General features: G+C 47.1%; 2 protein-coding genes across 2 annotated transcripts in view; both read right to left on the bottom strand.

The window, feature by feature from the left end:
- LOC125940928 (uncharacterized) overlaps positions 1 to 5,129 on the bottom strand; it is a 29,469-nt gene extending 24,340 nt beyond the window's left edge. Inside the window, exon 1 of the mRNA XM_049657659.1 lies at positions 4,929 to 5,129. The gene's annotated coding sequence lies outside the window, so the exon portion shown is untranslated. The remainder of the gene's footprint in view (positions 1 to 4,928) is intronic.
- The window catches only part of LOC125940925 (calcium-activated chloride channel regulator 2-like), a 290,188-nt gene that overhangs the window by 135,636 nt on the left and 131,293 nt on the right, over positions 1 to 23,259 (bottom strand). The gene's annotated exons all lie outside the window — the stretch shown is intronic.

Genomic DNA, 23,259 nt, shown 5'->3' with positions numbered 1-23,259 from the left:
ATGACCATTATGAATGGTTAGTTTTGGTCTAAGAACGCCTTCGCCATATTTGAAAAGGCTTTACAATCAATAATCACAAATTATCAATGAAAGAATGTTGTCAACATATTCAACACCGAGAAACCTTGCGTTGTTTACTGAGGTGCTTCAAATTTAGGCATAGGGGCTGTGCTAAAAGAGCCAGAAGACGAAGTTGAAAGGGTTCCACGTCCCATGTTCAGGCGTGGAACTCCACCTTTGTATTCTTTTTCTTCTCGTCCAGTCTGGTTGCGCGGCGCATTTACAGCGATGGCGTTGCGTCTTCCGAATTGGAACATTAACCGAAGTCACCTGTCATGACGAGCGACGTAGCTAGCTTTGCGTTTTACGTCACAGCTATTTGTGCCTGTGGCCTTGTCTCTCTGGCAAGGGTCACTGCTTCCTCAAGAGGGAGGGCACCTGGCGTATTGAACTTTCATCTCTTTCAATCGGCGAGCAGCACTGTAATATTTGGCAGACACGAGCGTCAGCGCGTGATGTATAATACGCTGCGCTTCTCTGATTAAAATAGCCGAACCTGGTGAGGGCCCTTTCGGGGCAGTGTTGCGTCCTAGTGACAGGCGCCACCGTTGACTAACACGCATCGGGTGAGTTCCAAAACTTGTTTGTGCGCTGTCGTCATGCATAAGTATAATATCACGTGATGTGTCGGTCTTGTGCAGTTATATAATCCGTAATAGACTCCATGAAGTTCAGCGATAAGAGGAACTAGCAAAATTATCCGTACCTTCGCCGTTGTCGTGAAGTGTCAAGGTAGTCAATCGACCATGCGGGTCAGTTATGTAGGCCACAACCCTCGCCTTCAAACAATCTTGTTCCCTTTGGTGATGTCGACAATGACGGCAACAGTGGATTTAAGGGTAGGTTCCATACTTGTCATTCGGCCGGTGGTAATAATGGGTTCAGTGTTGTCTTCCGGTCGTGCCATTACTCTCACGTTGATGTCCATAGAATCATTGTTGTTGCTTTCGACCCGAAGCGTCCAAAAACCCGGCTTGAAAAATAAAGCGTACGTTCAAGGAAGAAGTCAACGACAGGTAAATACGCATATTAGAACAAGCGTCCTGCTCAATTCTCTGTCTTGTGCGCAAAATACTAGTCATTACACTTTGGCAAAGACAAAAGTGCCCGGCTGATAGCGCCTTCTAAACTGACCATTTCAACTTATTGCTTCGATCAACGAGAAATTCGATCAACGACCTAAGGTGGGACTAGGTTGCTAACTTATACATAAAGAAGTACTGACACGTATTGCGAAGCTTTCGAAAAGACTACCACAATTTTGTCAAATGTAAGATAATGACGACATACAAATGCGACCTTGCAGAATCACAGCCCAAATTCCCGCGGAGCTGTTTATTTCCAGCAGTTGCAATAAGACAATCACTTGCCTGTAATTTAATCATACTAGAAAACGTTGCTCGTGCATGACTAGTCGGTTTGAAAACTTGCCCGATACGCTTTTCAGCACTCGTTAAGAAAGCTTTACAATGGCAGTAATTCACCGGTACACAATTTCCTTCGCCTGAACATTGGGCATAGTGTCCACCTCCCCCAAACTCTTCGCTTAATCTGATCTCGGTTGCATTCAAAATTTTATCAGGGCATCAGCGTAAATTCTGCGTTGTTCGTAACACACTTTTAAGGCTTCGCATCACTCAGAACACCGGAGAAATCAACTAGGAACAACGACTCCCTCTCAGAGAAATATAAACGTGGTTTAACCTACAGTTATGTCAGGACATTAGCGAGTATAGCTGATAGCGGCCGCTTGCCACTTAATAACACAATTAAGAAATTATTTACATACGCTATGTTTCATCGACAAGCATTTAATATCCTATATTAATTTGTCATAGTGTCCCATCCCTTAGGAATAAATTTGATCATTGTCGCAATTCTTTTTCTGCTAGGGCAACAGGCTAAATTCTGCGTCGCCCTGATAACGGTCTAGACTGTCCGAACACGTAATTTGTTGACAAGGCCCCATTCAACCAACCCACTTTTGACGATGCCTCCTGATCACCCATTACTTGACCTTTACTGTTAGCAAATATAAAGAAGCTGCCTCGTTTGATGACGTATGTCTTTTTTTTTTGATGCAATGGCCGGGGATGGCCAATGAGTGCCACGAAATGGTGTGGGGCAGTCGATGATGCGGTGAACTACAAGTGTCTGATGAAGTGAGGCTGCATAGAGGTCTAAAATATGCCTTGTAAGGTATGTAAAATATGCAAGTAACCGTCAAGGACGAGTGATGCGAGCGATGACCATAAAACATATCCCAAAATGCAGTAACACGACAAAAGTGTGTCAATTCAGTAGCATCACCGCCTCGCTAAGGCCCTTGAGCACAATGGTCTGGAGGCACGTGCTCTACTAATCAGCAAACTCGCAGCAATACCCTCTGCATAAAGGGAGGGCTACGAATCTCTCACGCTAATGGCATGCACCACAACATCATTAAAAAGTAAGCACTGCCTTGGTTTTAAACAAAGGCTCTAGTCCAAGAAAGAGTGCCGGTTGTAAGAGGATCTGCTGTTTGCACGCCAAAGGAAAGTGCCTTCATCGCTCTGCTTGCCGGCACTCCAGCAAGGCGTGGAGTACGGTCAGGCTTACGTCACATCTGACACACGGGGGGGGGGGGGGGGGGGGGGGGTTGATTACCAGTAAACGTATGAATAAGTCCCATATGGATGCCCTAATCTGAGGCGGCAAAAGAGAATTTCAGATCGTCGGGATTTGTTAATGATGGCCAGCTACCTAAAAGTGGCTTAATTACACGCAGCATATGCAATGTTTGCTCATCCCACAAGTGTTTCCAATGGCTCCGGAGTTGTTTTGCGTAGGAATGACTTCAAGTTTGTGGCAGGAACGAGTATGGACGGATTTCTAGGTTTTGTTACTACGGAAGCTGCCACTTTATTTGCAAGCTCTTTACCCTCTATACACCTGCGCCCAGGCGCCTAACACACTACAACCTCTTGGTTAGATGTATACGTATTGCATAGCACTGAACAGAGGTCGTTTATTACAGGCTTTTCATGTTTTCGTAACGGTTTTAAAGTTTTCATAACACTCAAGGAATCTTTGAATATAATTGCCTTTAAGAGGTTTGCTTCCTTAAGGTGTTTAGTAGCCGACAGCATTGCATATGCTTTTGCCATGAATATACTGATTTCAGGATGTAGAACATCAGATTCCGAAAACTCTGGTCCGATAGCAGCGTAAGATACGCCAGCTTGTGACTTTGACGCATCTGTGTAAAACTTTGGGTAGGTGTGCTTCGCCTGGAACTCTCGAGAGTGCACATATATGTGCGCATCTGGAGCCTGATTTGTTACATCTACAAATGATGGGTGGCATTCAGCGATTTGCCATGGCAACGGCGTTACCAGCTTTACTAGAGCCATTCGGCAATGTTCGAGGATTGGGACATCCATTACATCAGTAAGTTTTTTGATCCGCATTGATAAAGGCTCTCTCCCCGAGGGTTGATTATGGAACAGTTCAGCACATGCCACATCGTTAACGCGTGTGTAGCAAGGATGTCGAGGGTTAGACAGTACTTTGAGTAAATATGTGAAGGGGCTGTATGTTCTTTGTAGGTGAAGGGATCATTCGTTCGATTCAACATACGGGCTCTCAATAGGGCTTGTTCTGGAGGCGCCTGTGGCAAGGCGCATACCCAGATGGAAGACTGCGAACCAGCGTCTTAAGGACGTTCGGCGTGGCATAATGATATACCACGACACCCTAATCCAAACGTTATCGCACAAGGTTCTTGAAGAGGTTTAATAAGCACGTGCCTAATAAGGGGGCCTCAGCTTTTCGAAGCGACCAAGAGCCTTCATTCAAGCAACTCGGCGTCACTGTCACTGTGGAATACGTCTGTCGAAGCCTGCGCCTTTGTCAATGGGCTGTCACCTGGTGATATTCGTGTGCAACGCATCGCTGCAAGCAGCCCAAGCTAACCATCACAGAGAACCAGTTAATTGCTGCAGATACCCAATTTAGAACACTCCAGAGGCATTTTACGGTCGGCATCGCCATCATGATCCTCATGAAGTTCAAGGGCTGATAACACCGTCACCGCGCGCGTGCCGCGCTCTGCCCCTCGGGTTGCGTTGAAGCCATAGATAGCACGAAGGTCACTTCACTCGCTGCTGCTGCCGCGCTTCCTCACACCAGCGTTTTTACAGCTAGAGTCCGTGCTCATCGAGTGTCATGTGTTCATGTTCGCTGGTGCGCACTGACACCATGCTTGTTAATTTAGTAAGCGAATGTTTGCAAGTTTACACGGCCGATAACATGACTACCGTTTTTTTGTATAGTTGTTTATCAATTAGCTATCACAATCGATGCTTCGCCTTTTGGGCGAAACTGACTTTTTTAGCACCACCAGTACGTCTGATACAATAGGATTCTTCTTATCGCGCAGGTGGTGGATCACGTTACAGTGCGGCTGAAGAGCGCTCTCTCTCCAGCCCGTGCATTCACGCCCGGAAAAAAACGGTCAAAGACAAAGATAGTGCACAGTGCGGGATGTACCTTAAGAATGCTAATCGTAGTAAAGACATAGTTAGAATGCTAGTCTACAGTGATGAAGTACAAATCAATTATTTCAAGCAGGCTAGGTGGCCATTTGTCGACGCCCCGTTTCAAAGGAGGTATTAGCAATCATCAATCACCGCTGTGACGTCATCTCTTGTACCAGCTGGTAACTGCCAACCTCAACGCCCCAACATGGCATGTCACGGGGGCACTCCAAACGCAAGACTTGAGAGTCGTGCTCGGAAGACAAACACCCATGTAGTGCTTCGCTACAAAATATACTATCGAATATCTCGGTTAGCCAATGATAATTTCTTAATTAATAATTAACTTACGTGTACTGGGTCCGGTATGTTTATCTTGGTCACGTTACTAATGGCAGTAGTGCAGTTTTCGCATTGCCGTCCATCAGGGCCCACAAGCCACATGCGCATACTTGGGTCGAAGGCTCCTACTGTAGCTATGACTGTTGTGTTCTTTGCCAAACCAACATCGATGGTAAAATCCAGCTGCATCGTATTGGTGAATTTCCTTTCGTCTTGAAAAACCTGCGTCGAGAAAAAAAGAAAGTCCACACTTATGATTTTATTTCCGAAAGAACTGAGTAAGGAACAGTTACATGTTGTCCTTAATTATTTTAATCTACGCATGTGGATGGAGCCAAAATAAAAAAAGAACACATCTCGGAGATGGAAAACGACACTTACCGTGGCGCGAAGCGCCATATCATTGTATAATTAGTATATATTGTTACGTTACCTGTATATTATATACTTTGTTTTTCGCATTTCGTTGTTATCTGTTCCCGTTTTACCATACCCGTCTGAAATGCCATCGGGTCTTAACCGGTAGCATAAGTAAACAAAATTAGATATTAGGGGCAACTTCAGGCTAGTGGTGCGAATACTGGGCTGAGAGTGAAGCTGGCAACCCCACCTAGCTTTATCTCGGTTCGGCCAAGTTTTTGCGATGTTATGCATCCAGACTCGGCCACGTTTTGCGCAGTATCACCCCGGAATCATCGACAGCCCAAGGAGCAACGAACACTCGGTCATTAAAGCATCTGGACGCTTCTGGAGGCTCAAACGCTGTTGCTTGGTTTCGTGGGCTCGTAACTCCGGATCTTCTGCGAATCGCGGACGTTTCGCCGCCGCTTCGGTGGCGCGATACTCGGGATCGGGCCGAAGTCGTCTCACTCGCTCTCGAGTAGCGGCGTGGCGTATTCCAGCGCCGCGCTTCCGCTGCTTCGGGAGTGAAGCTCTTCGTCGGCCGCCCCATCCTAGTGGCGATGTGCTCGGCGCGGGGACGGCGCAGCTTTGGTGTCGCCGCGGCGGCCACGCTAAGGTATATATCCCGTGGGTCGGCACAGTGACGTCACGGCTTAGCTTCGTGTCTGCGCAGTCGCGGCACCAGTCTGCACGGCGCGGTGACGTACGTCATGGCTCGGCAAAGCTAAGGCGAAGCGATGCGGCGCGCGTGATGCACGTCACGGCTCACGCAGCTGTGGCGAGGCTCGGCGCGGTCGGCGCAGCTGGGGCGAAGCGTTGCTAGGCTACGCATGGTGACGTCATCGCCAGGCGGAGGGTTTGCGGCGTACACTCGACGGACCATCCTGGAGCTTAAACAGCTTCGCTAGTTAACAGGGCTATGTTCCATTGCAGTTGGACCCTTTCTGTACTATCACCAGGATCGGCCCACAATTCGACGTTACACCTGACGGCCAACGCCCAGTTTAAACAGCTTCGCTGTTACAATGCTATATTCGAGATACATATTCAGCCAATGTTACATTGAATACCCCTTTCAAGCGGGTAAGTTAAGGGCACTTACAAGGAGTGCATTTCGAGACCTTGAGGGACACTTCACGCTACGCGGTGCTAAACAGAAAAACAGAGCGCATTCGAAGTAAAAAAAACATGGCTACATGCTAATAGCTCCTTTTTTGATCTTGCAGATTAAAAAGAAAAAAAAAGCTTCTAAAACACCTAGAAACTTCGTTACGTTGTATTATAAATAAAAACAAAATTATTACATTTTTTCAAGAAAAAGCTCCCCAGCCCTTGCCCTTTCGAGAAAATGGGAGTAAGCGAAGCTCGTGTGTGCATCTGACCTTCGTGGTTATTTTCTTTCTCTCTCTCTCTCTCTTTCTTCCTCTCTCTTTCTTTTTTGTCCCTGGTACGTGCCATTGAGCTTGGACCCTTTCTGCACAATCACCAGTATCGGCCCACATTTCAATGTGACACCACCACCACCACGGCCGCCGACACTTGTGAGCCTATAAAGCTTCGCTTAAAAACTAAAATAATTTTTTTATTATAAGAGTGTTGCAAGTCAATGCCGCAGTGTAACGCCGTACGGCCGCATCACGCTCGGGAAGTTAGTTGAGTGCACAATAAAATCGTTTCTTCATTGTGCTGTTTCGCTTCTTGCTAAACAAAAATTATGTTGTTAAAAACCGTTGAACAACAAAAAATCAACTTATGCGTCCTTTTTTCAAGCATAACATTGTGTACCATTGAAACCAGTTGTGGGGACGCTATGCACTCGGCCAGCAAAGTGCGTTACGTGAACGCACACTGACCGGAGTGGACTATTCTGCGAATGACACTCCACTTGCGACGTTTAGATTTGGCGAAGTGCACTCAAACCGAGCGACACTCCCCGTAAGTACACCTATCTTGCCCGCTTGACAGAGGTCTTAGTGGCGCTTGTTGGCTTTCGGATGCCAAATTATTTAACGTTTTCACACGCGAAATATTTACCCCCTTCGCGCATTCAGTCAAGGGGTATCTCGAAGGTAACTGAGGTTCACTACTAAAGGGGACGCTTGGACTCGTAGCCCCCGCTGGGTGCAACCACTGAGTTACAAGAGAACAAAAGCTGGCAAATATAGCCATATCAGGGGTAAATTGATAAAAATAACACCGACCGTGATGGGCCATGCGGAATCCGCCATTACGGGTGTGCTGACTGTCTGAAAGGCCATGCCCATGTTGACGGCAGTGAATTTCTGGTCGTCGGGAAAAAAGAACGCCCTGCCAGTCGTTGCAGCTGCCAGTTGTTCGAGCTTGGGGTCTGCGTCGGTGCCCAGTGCAAACGTGCTCACTTCGACGAAGGAACTGACGAGGCTTGGAATGACGCTCGTCATGAAGGGCTTCACGTTTTCCTCACCGTCAGTGACCACCATGATGATGGAACCGTACGGAGGATCACTGGTTTTGGTGAGCACCTGCACGTTAAGGAAATCACCTCAGCACGCCAGAGCGCTCAACAGTCGCTTAAAAGACCTATACGAAATTCTGCTGCACTAACGCATAGTGAAGAGGAACAGTGAAAGGCTTGGCTACTCCATGCCGAATAATGGCGAGGGGCATTAAAAGGAGTATAAAACAAGCATAGTGAGAAGCAGCATGGGCGCATGCGCAATGAAATCCGCTATCCAACTATACCTGGTGGGTGAACAAAGGAAGCCACAGATTGGCAGTCAACACCTCGACAAATGTCGTTCGTACGGAGAGCAGCTTGTTTTCTGAACATTTTCGTCCACGGAATGCATTCATTCCTTCAGAGGCGGAAAATATAATCCTGTCTCATGTACATGGTGAACTCGTTACCACCAGGAAAGGTATTATTGTTTCTAATGCAAAGAACAATGAAGAGCCTTCTCACATTTCCATCAAAATTGAAAGACGCTGACCAGGTTATTTTTCGCACAAAGCAAGCTTGATTTATCTAATATTCTTCTGCAATGTATTATTGAGCCTTCACTGAATTTTCGGGTCTTTCTGAACATTATATATTAGTTTATGCTTGCTTAGTTTCGTTTTTCTCTCTACTTGAGTCACCTATGTTTGCAGTCATTGCTTTCGTTTCTTACTGGTACCTTTTCCTCAAGAGGCCCAGTGACGGCGTTACCTCAACCACTGAATATTGTGCCAGAAAATCCCGGCACAACACCCCCGAAGTGAAGCTGTTACAAATTAGGCAAACTGCGGCGGGCAAGCGAAAGTTACTCAACTTAAATATTTCAACAAGAAGCAGAAAGAAAGCGATGTTTACCCTTCCTCAGTTCACTCACACTGGCGGCTTATGCTGCTTCATATCAATACGCGGCTTGCATTCAGCGGTTGCGTGAGCTGTATTTACATTGTGGCCTTGTAACGACAAGCACCTCTTGGTGGAAGTCTTTGCTGTGGCTTTTTATTGTAACTGTGGTTACAATCGCCACAACTGCCGCACTTTAACGATGCGCTAGTAGCTACATCATCATCATGTCCCAAAATGTTATCATCGTTCTTTTTTTCGATGAATTAGGCTGACCGACTGCATATATATGTCCTTGCGTTTATTCGAAGTGTTCGCACCCAGAGCAGGCATTTTCCCCCGCTTCGATATTGTTCGCCATTGTCGTATGTCAGCTGAAAATTCTTCTGTCTACGACGTACCGTTATTCGGCAAGATGTGTTACGCTTACGGGCAGGCTCAAAATAAGTAATAAGTTCTCTCTTTCATGACGGAATTGAAACGCAATATCCTATCATGAATTCAGGCGCCAGGCACCTTCCTGTACTGCGGCATGATTTTGGAAGCGTTTAAAACTACGCAGTGCGATCTAAGATGCCCGCCTCGTGTACACAGTCGGAGTGCGCATCTAGTATCAGTTGCCTTCGGGTTTAATTTGTGCTGTCCATGGCTATGACATCATTGTAGCCCTATAAAAAGCGTAATAGAAGCTTTTGCTTATACATAGTCACAACTACATACACAGCATTACAAACCGAATTTCACAGCATGGGTCACGTGTCTTCCACTTCACATCTGCTGCAGAACATAATTACTATGATTGTGGTGCGTTGGCTCCTGCTGAAGCACCGTATTGCTCTATAGTAGCAAAACAGAATATAAACAGCATGAATAATTTCCGTCGCGGGACCTTCCACCATCCTCTGGTAATCGACACAGTACGCTAAAATGCTGCGTAGGCGCGTATTCCTAGTGCAGCTGCTGTAAATATGCAGCTATAAAACATTACATTTCCTTTATTTAAGGGGAATGTAGGGCGGACACGTAGAGGCACCGTATTGCTTCCAACGCACTAAGTTGACCCAGTGCAATCAAGTGCTGTGTTTGTGTGTACCTCGTATAGCTGCGAAAAGTACTTCATTGTATAACAATACACGCCGGCAATGTAAGAGGTGCCAAGGACAGACGCGTCGAGTCGCTTTATTGCTTCCTGAACTGTGGCGAAAGGCTTCAAGAAATAGCTGCGGGCATGTGCTTCTGGTTTAGCTACAATTAAAATGTAGCGACATCGCATTAAACTCGGTTGTCTGCTCAGGAAGCGCAGGACAGACGCGTAGAGAGACCGCATTTCTTCCAGCAAGCTGTTAGGACGTAGTACAATAAACTGCTGCGTGTGCGTGTAGTCTTCGTGTTGCTGCTATAAATGTTAGCTGGGCGACAATAAACTTCGTTGTTATAAGGAGAACGCAGAACATACGCGTCGATGTGTTGCACTGTTTTTTGCACTCTGGCAACTCGATGCAGTAAATTACTTCGTATGCGTGTACTTTGCATGCTTTGTATCTGTGCACGTGTTCATGTAAAGCTTGCCTAGAGCACAGACATCTCGTGGGATAAGTGCGCACTTTAGTAACGATGGTTTAGCTTTAGGCACAGCACACATATAGAGTTTATGACGGCAGGCATTACACCAGTGAGCCTTAAAAATATTACATGAATGCAGAGCAGTAGGTTTGCCCAAATTTTGAACTAAGTACTACAGGCATGTGTCCTTTATACAAACATACATCTGTTATTTCGGGATGAAGATAAAATGAACACTACATTGAAATACTTCAATAGAACCCCTCTTTCATTTTCACTAACAAACCACGCGCGTCACCTGTAGTTTTTCTCCGGTGGTGAATACATAACTAAAATAAAATCTTCTTAGAAATTTTAGATATGGCTACTTCTTATGGCTACGCATCAGACAGTTTTGACGACAATATTGTGTTAAATGCTGCAACACCATCTTGCGGTATCTTAGCACGCATCGTCACGAGCAAACTGTTGAAAGCCTGCACAGTTTCGTACTCATAATTATTCGAGCCTGGAAGCAAACCGTCTGTGTCTTCAAATTTCCCTATTCTATTCACATTGCCTGCACTTTTTCAGATGTTTCCATTAGGGACGTAATGGATGCAGAATTCTCATCAACTGGTGCTTTGCCACGCGAAACCCAGTGGCGCTACAATCATCGCACGACCCATAGAGTTAAAGGGATCCTGAAATTATTTTGACGATATTGTACAAACGTACTGGGTCGTTAGAGTAGGTCCTTCTGATAATTAATTGACTCATCTAAGCGCTCCACGTAAAGCGTGTAATTTATTATAAGGTTTTAAAAATGTACATCGCTACCGATTGCAGCACGCCAAGCGGCTGATTTTTGTGCCCAGATGACCTGTTTTGCCCAGAATACGTCACTGGGCCAGCTATCCGATTGGCTGCCCAGGGCGCGTCATCGACAATTTTTCCAACATTATGGTGAAGAAATGTTGTTCGTAATAGTTTAGATGTTAGTTAATTTGTTTCACTAAAAAGAAAGTAACAGAAAGAGAATGCACAAGAACATATATCACTACACAAAAAGCACTTCCGCCCCACAGCAAGCGTCGTCTGCTTGTGCTACAACGTGCTGCGTGTTGACGAGAGCTGCGCGGTCAGTGTTGGTCTTGTTCTTTCTTTTCGCGAACACCACGGTTCGCCCTTGTTGCGTTGTGGGCTACAAACGTAGCGATCGACGACATGTCAAGCTCCGTCATCGTGCGCGGCTGCGACATCGTGCTTTCCTGCAAGGCAGCAGACGAGCGGAGTGGCTGCAGCGCATCGGACTTAGGTATCCAAACCAATCCAAACGGCGCCAGCATCTACGCGTTTGCGGCCGTCGCTTCACGTCGAAGGTTTGCCGCAATAGAGTTTAGCGTGTCCGGCATTCAAGTAAACGCAAGCGCAAGTGTAGTGGCCGTTTTACCACGTTTTACGTGATGAACAGTGCTTCAAACACGAACTGCTTGCACGGTGCAGCCACCTGGCGGCACAAAGCTAAACCAAACACACAGCTAATATAGCAGTAACCAAGTTTTTTTTCTACTTTGCTGCTGGCTCAAATTTTTGGCAAGAGCATAATCTTGAACATGCTGTCATGTTTAAAATGCTTTACACTTGGTTACAGGAATATTAGCTCTGTTTTTGGATGGTTAAGCTCTGCACCACCAGATGACTGGACCGCGCATGCCGATCAGGCCGCTCACGTACGTCTACCAAGCTCTTTCATCAGAGTGGTACGGAGGGGCTTTATTTTACGCCTCTGGCTATCAATCAAAACACCCAGCTCGCCTGTGGTTACCGGAATACTGGACACGCTCGGAGCTGCGACCGAACGCTCGCAACGCACGCTGCTTGATCGCTCTCGCTGGGGATCGACGGCCGGGCGGCTAGCGGAGAAGTTGGCGAGCCTTCGTGCAGTGGCTCCAAGACAACCGTAAATAGACGACAACGTACGTCACAACATGACGTAGAGCCAGCGCAGGCGGAGCTTAGCCCCGATCACTCGGCGAACGAGTTGAGGAAATGCATGGCTAGGGAGGAGGGTAACTTGTAATCGTCCGTAGCTATCCTAATATGAGACGCTCCACTTAAATTGTGACGCGAATGTTTTACTGTAGCTGCACCCTACGCGTCTACAAAATTTGCCCGAACCGTTTCAGGGACTCTTTAATATAACCTACTCTAGAGGAAAGGCTTACCATAGCGCCCATGTATTCAAATCGGGAACCGCAAGGGCGCCGCCATGTTGCTACTCTGTGCAGGCGCGCAGCCGCAGTCGACGAGATGCGATTCAGACGAGGCGCGCAATCAACGCGATCCCGAGCCTCCGTCAGTATGGTAGCGCCATCTAGTTAAAGCACCTGCAAACGCAGCCTTTTAAACAATGTAAATTTTCTAAACAGCCATGCGATCTTTCTGAAAAATATACGGAATTAACTTCAAGCGTTGTGCGTGCCTACGTGCTACGTGTAAGTGCTTGGTTTTGCATGATATTTTGAATTTTAAATGCGAAGCATTTCTTGGCGAACATTTGCTACTTGACAGTATCTATCTATCTAGCTGCCTAAGACTTTGTACTCTGATTTGATTGATGTGTGGTGCTTAATGGTGCAAGGGCCAAATATGGCCAAAGAGCGCCATGACAAATGGTAATGAATTGTTCATGTATTATAAATGAAGTGATTAAATTGAGTTACAAGTGTAAATGTAGTTTGGCTGTAAAGAGGCCTAAAAACGGGTCGCTGTAAACTGCGTAAAATATAATGGCAATGATTTATAACAAAATAAAAAGTGCATAAGAGTTTCACTACGATAAACTGATGTAATAAAGACATACAATAACTACTGTCTCCACAGGGCTCTTGAAGTAGAGAGCTCAGAGGCATGTTCTATAAAGGCTAATGTCACTGCAGCTACAGCCTCGAAGGCGAGGCTTTGCTACATATGACCCGGCCAAATTATTTCTAAGACGTTCACTTCATCTAAAAAGCTAAAAACTGTTTCCAGGTTAAAAAGCGGTTCGTTACTAAGAAAAAATGCTGGGTGAAGTGGAATTTGCTGGCGATACGCAGAACGGAAGTACTTTTTACGCTCAGCTTCTAATTCTCTGCACTGGACTAGGACATGGAGCACTGTAAGGGTGTCGCCACACCTTCGACATGATGGAGGATCACTTCCAGTCAATAGGTAAGAGTGGGTGCCGAAGGTGTGACCTATTCTTAATCGACAAAGGAGCACTTCTTTGTATCGTGCTGTTTTTTCGGATATCCAGTGCCCTAATTTAGGTTTGATCAAGCGCAGTTTATTGGCTACCTGGGTATCCCACTCTTTCTGCCAGTGTTCTTCAGCTTATGCCGTAAGTATGGTTTAATGTCTGTGGCCGGAATGGGTATGTTTATGTCAGTGTCGCTAAAAGCTACCGAGGTGGCGTTCTCGTCAGCATCTTCGTTGCCTTTTATACCACTGTGTCCAGGTACCCAGCATAGGATGATTACTTGTTTGCCCATATAAGCTGAGCATAGCAATGCATAGAGTTCGTTAAAGACAGTGTTTTTATGTTTTCGTAAACTCATTAGGGCTCGGACTACACTCAGAGAGTCCGTGAACACAACAGCCCTAGTAAGAGTCGTTTCAGTTATGTGTTTTACTGCAGAGAGGATCGCGTATGCTTCAGCCGTAAAAATACTGGTATGTGGGTTAAGTGTACCGGATATTAAAAGCGATGGTCCTACAGCTGCGTAAGCAACACCGACAGGAGACTTTGAAGCGTCTGTGTAAAACTCAGCACAGGAATATTTCTCCTGAAGCTCAAGGAAATGTGAGTGTATATGTGCCTCAGGTGCTTGTTTTGAAATTTCTACGAAAGAGATGTCACATTCGATAGTCTGCCACTCCCAAGGCGGTGGAAGCCGAGTAGGAGCCATTAGCACATTCTCTAGAAGAGGGACGTCTGTTTCTTCGGACAGTGCTTTCAACCGGAGGGACAGAGGAGGCCTAGTGGCTGGGCGGTTATGGAACAGCCTGGTCGCGGACAAATCGCGAGCAATTGAATGGCACGGATGATCTACATCTGATTTCACCTTCAAGGCATAGGATAAGCTTAAATATGTCCTTTGGAAGTGTAGAGACCATTCATTACATTCAACGTACAGGCTCTGTACAGGACTTGTCCTGAAGGCGCCCAAGTGGTGGATAGTATCTAACATTTTCAAAGCACTAGGTGTAGCAGAATTATAGACTATGGCTCCGTAGTCAAGGCGTGATCGTATTAGACTTTTATACAAGCTTAGGAGGCATCTCCTGTCGGCTCCCCAGGATGTCCGTGACAACAGCTTCAACAGGTTCATAGTCTTGAGGAACTTCGCTTTAAGGTACTTCAGATGGGAAATAAAGGTTAGTTTATTGTCTAAGATGATACCTAAGAATTTATGCTCGGAGCTTACAGATAGACGTTCCCCATGAAGGGCTATAGCGGGATCTGGTAGTACACCTCTCTTGTTGGAGAAGAGTACGCATGTACTTTTATGCTGGTTTAGCTTGAAACCATTCTCATCCGCCCATTTAGACAATTTATTTAAGGCAAGCTGTACTTGTCGCTCGCAGGTACTAAGATTACATGATTTGAAACCCATTTGGATGTCATCCACATATACAGAATAAAACATTGTACGTGGTATGACAGTTTGGAGCGAGTTCATTTTGACAATAAATAAAGTACAGCTCAGCACACCACCTTGTGGTACACCAGCCTCCTGCGTGAATAGTCGAGACAGAACGTTACCAACTCTAACACGGAACGTGCGATCAGAGAGGTAGCTCTGAATCACATTTAACAAATTGCCTCGGACTCCCATTCCAGCCAGGTCACGGAGAATTCCAAAACGCCAAGTTGTGTCGTATGCCTTCTCCATGTCTAAAAATACTGATAGGAAAAACTGTTTGTGTACAAAGGCATCACGGATATTGGTCTCGATGCGGACGAGGTGATCTATTGTGGATCTACCTTCCCTGAAACCGCATTGTAAGGGATCGAGTATTTTGTTGCTTTCAAGAAAATGGACGAGGCGCCGGTTAATCATTTTTTCAAAGAGTTTGCATATACAACTTGTCAGAGCTATTGGCCTATAGTTACTCGCCGAGGAAGGGTCCTTGCCTTCTTTGAGAATAGGAATTACGATTGCTTCTTTCCAGGCGGACGGAATGTAGCCGGCAGATAACATGGAGTTAAAGAGTGACAGTAGTGTTCTGTGGGTTTCAGGGTGTAAGTGTTTTATCATTTCGTAAAGTATTCTGTCACTTCCCGGAGCAGACTTGTTACAACAATTGAGTGAAGCCTGAAATTCTGCCATGCTAAATGGACGATTGTATGCTTCATTGGCTGTGCCTTTCCGACCCAGAGGTTGTCGCTCTGCTTGTCGCTGGTATCTTAGAAATGTATCTGTGAAATGGGATGTACTGGAAATGTGCTCGAAATGGGCTCCTAGACAATCAGCCTGATCCTCAAGTGTGTCTCCTTGTGTGTTTACTAAAGGTAGAGGATGGGTTTCGCGGCCTTTTATTTTCTTAACCCTGTTCCAGACTTTCCTTTCGTCTGTATAAGAATTAATGCTACAGATGTATTTCTGCCAGCTTTCCCTTTTGGCACGGCGGCGCGTTCTTCTACCTTCCGACTTTATTTTCTTGAAGATGATAAGGTGTTCTGTAGTCGGCGAGTCACGGAGGTTATTCCAAGCCCTATTTTGTTTCTTTCGCGCTTCCCTACATTCATCGTTCCACCAGGAAACACGTCGTTTAGAAGGCGATCCATTTGTTTGCGGGATACATATTGACGCTGCGTCCACAATAAATGCTGTTAAATATGCGACTGCATCGTCAATACTTTGCATACGAATGTTATCCCAGGTCAAATGTGTAAGGTCTCGGTATCGCTGCCAGTCCGCGGAGTCGACTTTCCACTGGGGCACATGTGGTGAGCATTCGTCTTGTTTTGTTAATCGTAAGATAATAGGAAAATGGTCACTCCCGTATGGATTGTTAACCACCTTCCATTCCAAGTAGGGCACTACTGTGCTTGACGCAATGCTTAAATCTATGCATGAAAATGTCTTGTTTGCGACGCTGTAAAATGTTGGTTGTTTCTTATTTAGCAAACATGCACCTGTAGATAACAGGAAATTTTCTATCAGGCGCCCTCTGGCATCACATCGAGAGTCGCCCCACAACGTATTATGTGCATTTAGGTCTCCAACGACAATGTACGGTTCCGGAAGTTGTGCAATAAAGCTTTCAAATTCTGTTCTGGAGAGTTGATAGCTTGGCGGAATGTATAAAGAAGTAATTGAAAGCAGCTTACCAAAAAGCACTGCTCTGACTGCAACTGCCTCAAGAGGCGTTTGAAGCTCTAAATGCTGGCAGGGTACACCCTTATCGACTATTATGGCGACACCGCCAGATGAGGCGAGGGTGTCGTTTCGGTCTTTGCGGTAAATGGCATATTGCCGCAGAAAGTTTGTGTGAGTAGAATTGAGGTTTGTCTCTTGCACACAGAGAACCCGCGGATTGAACTTGTGTAGGAGCTCCTTTATGTCGTCCAGATTGTGGAGTAGACCTCTAACGTTCCAATGTATTATTTGTGTAGCCATACTGGAGGCGTATATTGCTGTGTGTCAAGAGCTAGACCGAATAGTCTCACGAGGCCTTTCCAGGCCCCGTGATACGTGATTTTTCTTTTTTCCCGGCGGGCTCTGTGGAGCTACGCCGTTCCTTCGGCGTTTGAGACACCGGAGAAGTGTTGGTTGCTTCCATCGCCTCTTCAGAGGCGCTGGATGCCGCCCGCTCGGCGAGCACACTGGGGGGTTTTTCGGGCCTGTCTGCACGAGCAGTGGCCCTGGGACCTGCAGGCCCGGAAGTCTGCTGGCCCTTCTTGGTTGGGGGCGGAGCAGCGCTTGCTGCTCCTGCCAGGGGGGCTGATGCCGTGACCGTTGTCACACTCCGTGTGACTCGGGCGGCCGCCGAAAGATGTGGTGCAGCCCCCCGGCGCGCCGCATCAGAGTAGGACGGATTAGACTGATTGAAAGAAGAAAAACGCTTGCGCGCTTCCGGAAAGGAGATGTTTAGTTTCGCTTTGAGTTCTATTATGTCCTTTTCTTTCTTCCATGTCGGGCATGTTCGTGAGTAGGCGGGGTGGTCTCCGTCACAGTTGGCACAGTGGTTTGTGGAGGTGCACACTTCTGAGGAATGGTCTTTAGATGCACATTTTGCACAGGTAGATCGCCCTCGGCAACTTTGCGACCCATGACCAAAACGCTGACACTTGAAGCATCGGCGCGGATTTGGTATGTACGGTTGTACACGCAGTTTACAGTAGCCGGTTTCAATCGTCTCAGAGAGGTTGCTTGTACCAAAGGTAATGATAACATGTTTGGTTGGGATTTCCTTATTGTCGTGCCTTATCTTGATTCTTTGGACCTTAACCACATTTTGTTCTTGCCATCCTTCCAACAACTCACTCTCACTAAGTTCAAGCAGGTCGTCATCAGAGATGACGCCGCGCACAGTGTTCATTGACCGGTGTGGGCCCACGGAGACAGGAATATCCCCAAACGCCACGAGTTTTGACAGCTTGTTGTACTGCAGATTGCCACGGACTTCTAGAAGAAGGTCTCCACTTCCCATCTTAGTTACTTTGTAACCTGTGCCAATTGCTTCTGTAAGAGATTTTGCGACCACAAATGGGGATATCGTACGGACAGTCTTTGTTTCACTTTGGCTATGTATCACATGGTACTTGGGAAATGTTTCTATTGGTTTCATGCGGAAGTTGAAGGTTTCGTCGGTGCGCCCCCTTTTCAGGGAGCGATCAGGCAGCGGGGGAAAAGGGTTTGCCATATAAAACTGGAAAATTCGGCGGCGATGGTAGCCACCCACCACCGAGCCCAACAAGGGGACGCTACAAGGTTGGAATACCTGTAGACGCCAGCTATGCATCGCCGCTATAACCTAATATAAAATACCCAAGGTTGGATAGCTACACCAGGTTAACCCTTGCCGCCCAGAAATTCGGAAGTGAGAAGAAGTGACTAGAAGACAGGCAAGATGGAAAAGTGAGGGAGAAAGATAAAGATTGAAGAGGGGGACAGGAAAAGGCGACTGCCGATTTCCTCCAGGTGGGTCAGTCTGGAGGTGCCGTCTATGTGAAGCAGAGGCCGAAGAGGTGTGTTGCCTCCGCCGGGGGGCCTTAAAGGTCCGAACACCCGGCATCGGCTCAACCTCCAGGATCCCCCTTTCCCCAGACACGGCTAAGCCACGCACGGCTACACGTGGGAGGGTCCAACCCCCGTGTGCTCGGGTCCGTGGTGTCGCAACCCACCAAACGCCTGCTTGCGCAGACGCCCCTGCGGGAGACTTTGTACTCTCATGGCCGTTTCCTTAACATTGTATATACCAAAATTGGCATACTGTGACAAGAGCATATGACGAACATAAGTAATATGTCATGACATGAATATCATGACATGCGTCTCATGTAGGTCATGAAACAGCCGCCTACGTCATGGTGCTCTCATGGTCGTTTCGTTAACTTGCTAGTTACCAAAATTGGCATAGTATTACAGGAGTGTCTGACGAACATAAGTGATAAGTCATGACATGCGTGTCATGTAGGTCATCACAATGACTCCGCGAAAAATATTAACACTCTAAAGCCACTGAAATGGCTTCTGACGTGGATACTAAGTGAAGCAAACACTAAAGGATGTTGGTAGAAGTCATAGTCATGACCATGACTGCGCAAAAATGAAAATGACTTAGCAAAAAAAAACATTAACACTCAAAAATCACTGAAATGGGTTCGGACGTCGGTACTATGAGAAGGAAACACCAAAGGATGGTGGTAGAAGTCATAGTCATTAGCATGACTCAGCAAAAATATAAATGACTCAGCAAAAGAAGATTAACACTCAAAAACCACTGAAATGGGTTCGGACGTGGGTACTAAGTGAAGGAAACACTAAAGGATGGTGGCAGAAGTCATAGTCATGAGCATGACTCGGCAAAAATGGCAATGACTCAGCGAAATAGATTAATACTCAAAAACCACTCAAATGGGTTCGGACGTGGTCACTAAGTGAAGGAAACACTAAAGGATTGTGGTAGAAGTCATAGTCATGACCATGAGCCAGCAAGAATGAGAATAACTCAGCGAAAAACGATTAACACCCAAAAACCAAGGGAATGGGTTCGGATGCGGTACTATGTGAAGGAGAAGGCTAAAGCTTCATGGTTGAAGTCAAAGTCATAAGCATGACGAAGGCTTTCGCCTTAAGGTCTCTTCCATGTAACTATACGGACTCCTGAGGACTCATGAATGTCATGACATTCGTGTCAGTAGGACATGAAAGTGTCGTTTACGTCTTGGTGCTCTCTTGGCAGGCTCCCCGCACACTGCTTCACATAACATCGATTCCCACAGGGCGTGGGATCGGCCGGGTTTTTTTTTAGTGTTACAAAAATTGAGAAATGAGTCGTAGCAACATGGCGGCGCCTATAGATTCCCACTTTTTTTGCCCAGCTATTCCTCTAGAGTCAGTATTAACTCTATAGCACGACCATAATTGATGTCGCTGCCCATTTGCTTGGAACCGTATTTGTGCCTGGCCTTCACGACCATGTGGATTGACCTTGGCAGCAGTGATCAGGTGGTCCCTCATATGCCACGTCGTGCCGACTGCAGCGCCAGTCTTTCCTCTGGTGACGCTCGCTCTCGATAAAATTGGCCCTTCACTTGGATGACTAAGGCGAAATAACGACCACAGTTAGCCGGCCCGCGCTGCACTTAGAAGCTTCTCGAGGGCATTGACCCGCGCTATCAGCGTGAACCAACGGGCGACAGACTCCGGTCGGCGAATCAGAGCGTGCGACTGGCTCTATATATGTAATAGTGCCGACAGCCATACGAAGGGAGAGGAGAGAAAGATAGCGTACCTGTAGTGCCAGTTCAAGTGCGCAACCGATGCACGTGTTATTCGTAGGTCTCAGAGCGTTCACTGTGTCAACAAAACCTTGACGAGTCGACGAATTCACAAGAAGCACATCGTGTAGTAGAGTGGCTGCCGTGCTGAATTCCAGCATCGCCAGTCTTATCTTCCCATCAGGTATGTTGTATATGAAGGTCTGAAGGCCTTCCTTCAAAACGTTAATCCGATCCTTTACCTGCGATACGAAAAACATGCGTTGCTGTAACATTTCAGTTGTTTTAGCAATGATCTAGCACGCAAGTATCGAGAAAACCAGACACGGAAAGCGAAATCGTAGGGGCCCGCAAGCATTCTGAAATGCAATCCAAAGTTATTTGCATCTTTCTAAATAATAGGCTCTTAAGTTTTCTCCACATGGTGTTTCAATGTTTCGCTAGTAATTCCGCTGGGCCTTATCACTGCCTCTCAAGTTATTCTGCCTGATAAATTTCTTAACGATACGCGTACGAACGTAAGCTTCGTTGGTGGCCACATTGGGAGGACGTGTCAACGATCAAAGTGGTACATGCGCATTCCAAGCCGTCCTTATGTCTACCGCACTTGAGGACCGCTCGCTCTGGGAAGGTTCCTTAAATCCTTCCTAAATACGTGCTTTGGGAATTAAGTGATGCAAGAATGCGAGAAAGAAATTTTATTCCGCTACTTCTATGCGCCTGCCTGCGGATATCATTCGAAAATCCCCTCTGCTTACACCAAAGGCCGCATGGGTTCTTCAACGCGTTGACGAGCTCTCTCTATAACCGACAGTGTAGAATTCAGTGCGGCCCATTCGAATTCCGAGCCGTCCAACATGCGCATTCCAAACCGTCCTAATGTCTACCGCACTTCAGGACACAGCCGAGGACACAACCGCGAGCGCCCGCCCGTGCGGCTGTATCTTGACAGCCATCTGCCTTGCATCTGCGGCAGGACTAGAGTCCGCAATCCCTGTGTTTTCACGCTAAGGTAAGGGGGTCGATAGTGGGGCTAGTTTCGGTATTGGTAACAAAGCGTCGCTATGACACTGGTAAGCAAAGGAAAATTCAGTAACTTTCGTGTTTGTGGCTCTATCTTTTCAACCTACTTAGCAATAAAGCAAAGTGATGTAATTATGTGTAGAAATAAAATGTGTTTTTGGCTATTTCCTTTTTTGGCATGCTATGTATTTATTTAGTCGCTTCACTTGTTGCGCCAACGTTCGGCGCTTCCGCTCTTATTGCTACGGCTGCCGTTCTGCTCGTCGGCTCCTGCGCTCTCGGCATCACTGCACACGTGCACGCCTTAGCCTTCTTCTCTGCGGGGCAACATTTTGTTTCTGTATCGACCAGTGCTCCAGCGATCTATAAAAAACAGAAGAAAGGCCGAAAGACGTTCTGCGCGGCTCTGTGGTGGGCCAACACGGGAAGGGACAACAGGGACCCTTTCATCAGCTGCCAAGAGAATGAACGGTACGCACGATTCTTATGCGGTTGTTAAGTAGCGAATAGCCGCTAACCTTATCGAAACACCTTTAAGATCAAAGGACGAGTATTCCGTACGCGCTACATTTCTCTGCGGAGTGTAAATACATCGAAGCTACCTATCGAAAGCAGCTCCTGAGACGAGTGAGCGCTGGCTAACCTGCTGACGGAAATTGCGTTTTGTTGTATCTCGGCGACTGGCGTTCGCTTTATGGAATAAGAAAAAAAAAACTGATAACTTATCGTTGCTGAAGATGATTGAATGCTTGCTGCACGGACGAAGGGGTTAAGCTAGAGACTTGCCTGTTCTCGGTTACGCTTTGCAAGTCACCTAGAGCTTGACAAGGTGCGGAAGCCAATTGAAGGAGCGCTGCGCTAGTGGAGAAAGCACTGCAAGCGCTGTTCACGTTGTCTGCTACGGCGCCGGTTGCATTTTACGTTATGGCACGTACACTACGATCGGCAAAACAAGGCGCAGCAGCATGCCATCACAACGAAGTTCTTGTCCCTAACACGTTTTATCAGTTTGTGCGTACAGCACTTTCGTCGCACAGGCCCGAGAATGGCAGTCGGAGCGCGCTGGAAAGAAAAAAATATACAAAAGCGCGACGCGAACTTCCACGTGACACGAATTGGCCAATGGGGGAGCAGAGGAGGCTGAGGCGACAGGAGGCGGCTAAGAGAGGGCCAGGAGGAAGCGCCGGGGTGAGCGCGGTGGCGGCAAGATCTAAGAATGGCGCTACTTTTATAAATATAGGGGCTTTAGGCAAAACGCGCGCGGCGCGCCGCCGGCGGCAAACCGCAGCAGCGGCAGGGCGGCCACACCAACCGGCGGCGCGCCGCTGCGGCAATCACGTGACAGACTAGGCTCCTCTCCCCTTCTCGAACTATCCGGGAGCTCACGCGTGCAGATGATAGTGCGAAACGAGAAACAAGCGGTCGGGCGGGTCCGCATGACACCAGTTTCCCGCGCGCACGTCACGGAAGCGGGCCGCTCTCATTGGTCTCCTTCATCCGCGGCACGCGGCAAACCGCCAAAAATCGGTCCAGGAGCGATCCCTGCCGCGGCAACAAAAACCCGTTTCACGGCTGCTTTCGCGGCGCGCGTCTTGCCGCCGCCGGCGCGCCGCGCGCGTTTTTCCGCTAGTGTGTACGTGGCATTACGCAGCCAAATGTTGTGTGTCGACAAAAAAAAAAAAAAAAAAGCGCCTGCTAGTCTGTTCTTCTTTATCAAATTTTCATTTGCGATGTGCGATGTTCGCGGTTGTTAGACTGAGAGCTAAGCAGACGACCAGATTTTGTTCAGAACGAGCGAATTTACCTTCGTGTCAAGTCGCGCTGAGGCGCAATGCGTACGAAGGTGCTTACGTCGGAGCTTAGCGAGCCCCGCGCCACGGTGTTCCCACAAAGTATTGATCCCTCTGTGCAAAATATTTTTTGCTAGAGTAGGAAATGCTCAGAGACCGCTAACCAGTGGCTTACAACTTTGGGAAGATCGTCTTCTAGTGATAGGTATTCTGCAGAAGTAGAAAGACAAGGAGTATAAAAAAGGTAGAGAAAAAAATAATCCATCGGTG

This window comes from Dermacentor silvarum, chromosome 10, assembly GCF_013339745.2.
Source record: "Dermacentor silvarum isolate Dsil-2018 chromosome 10, BIME_Dsil_1.4, whole genome shotgun sequence".
Taxonomy (NCBI): Eukaryota; Metazoa; Arthropoda; class Arachnida; order Ixodida; family Ixodidae; genus Dermacentor; species Dermacentor silvarum.
This window is presented reverse-complemented; position numbering and strand designations above follow the sequence as displayed.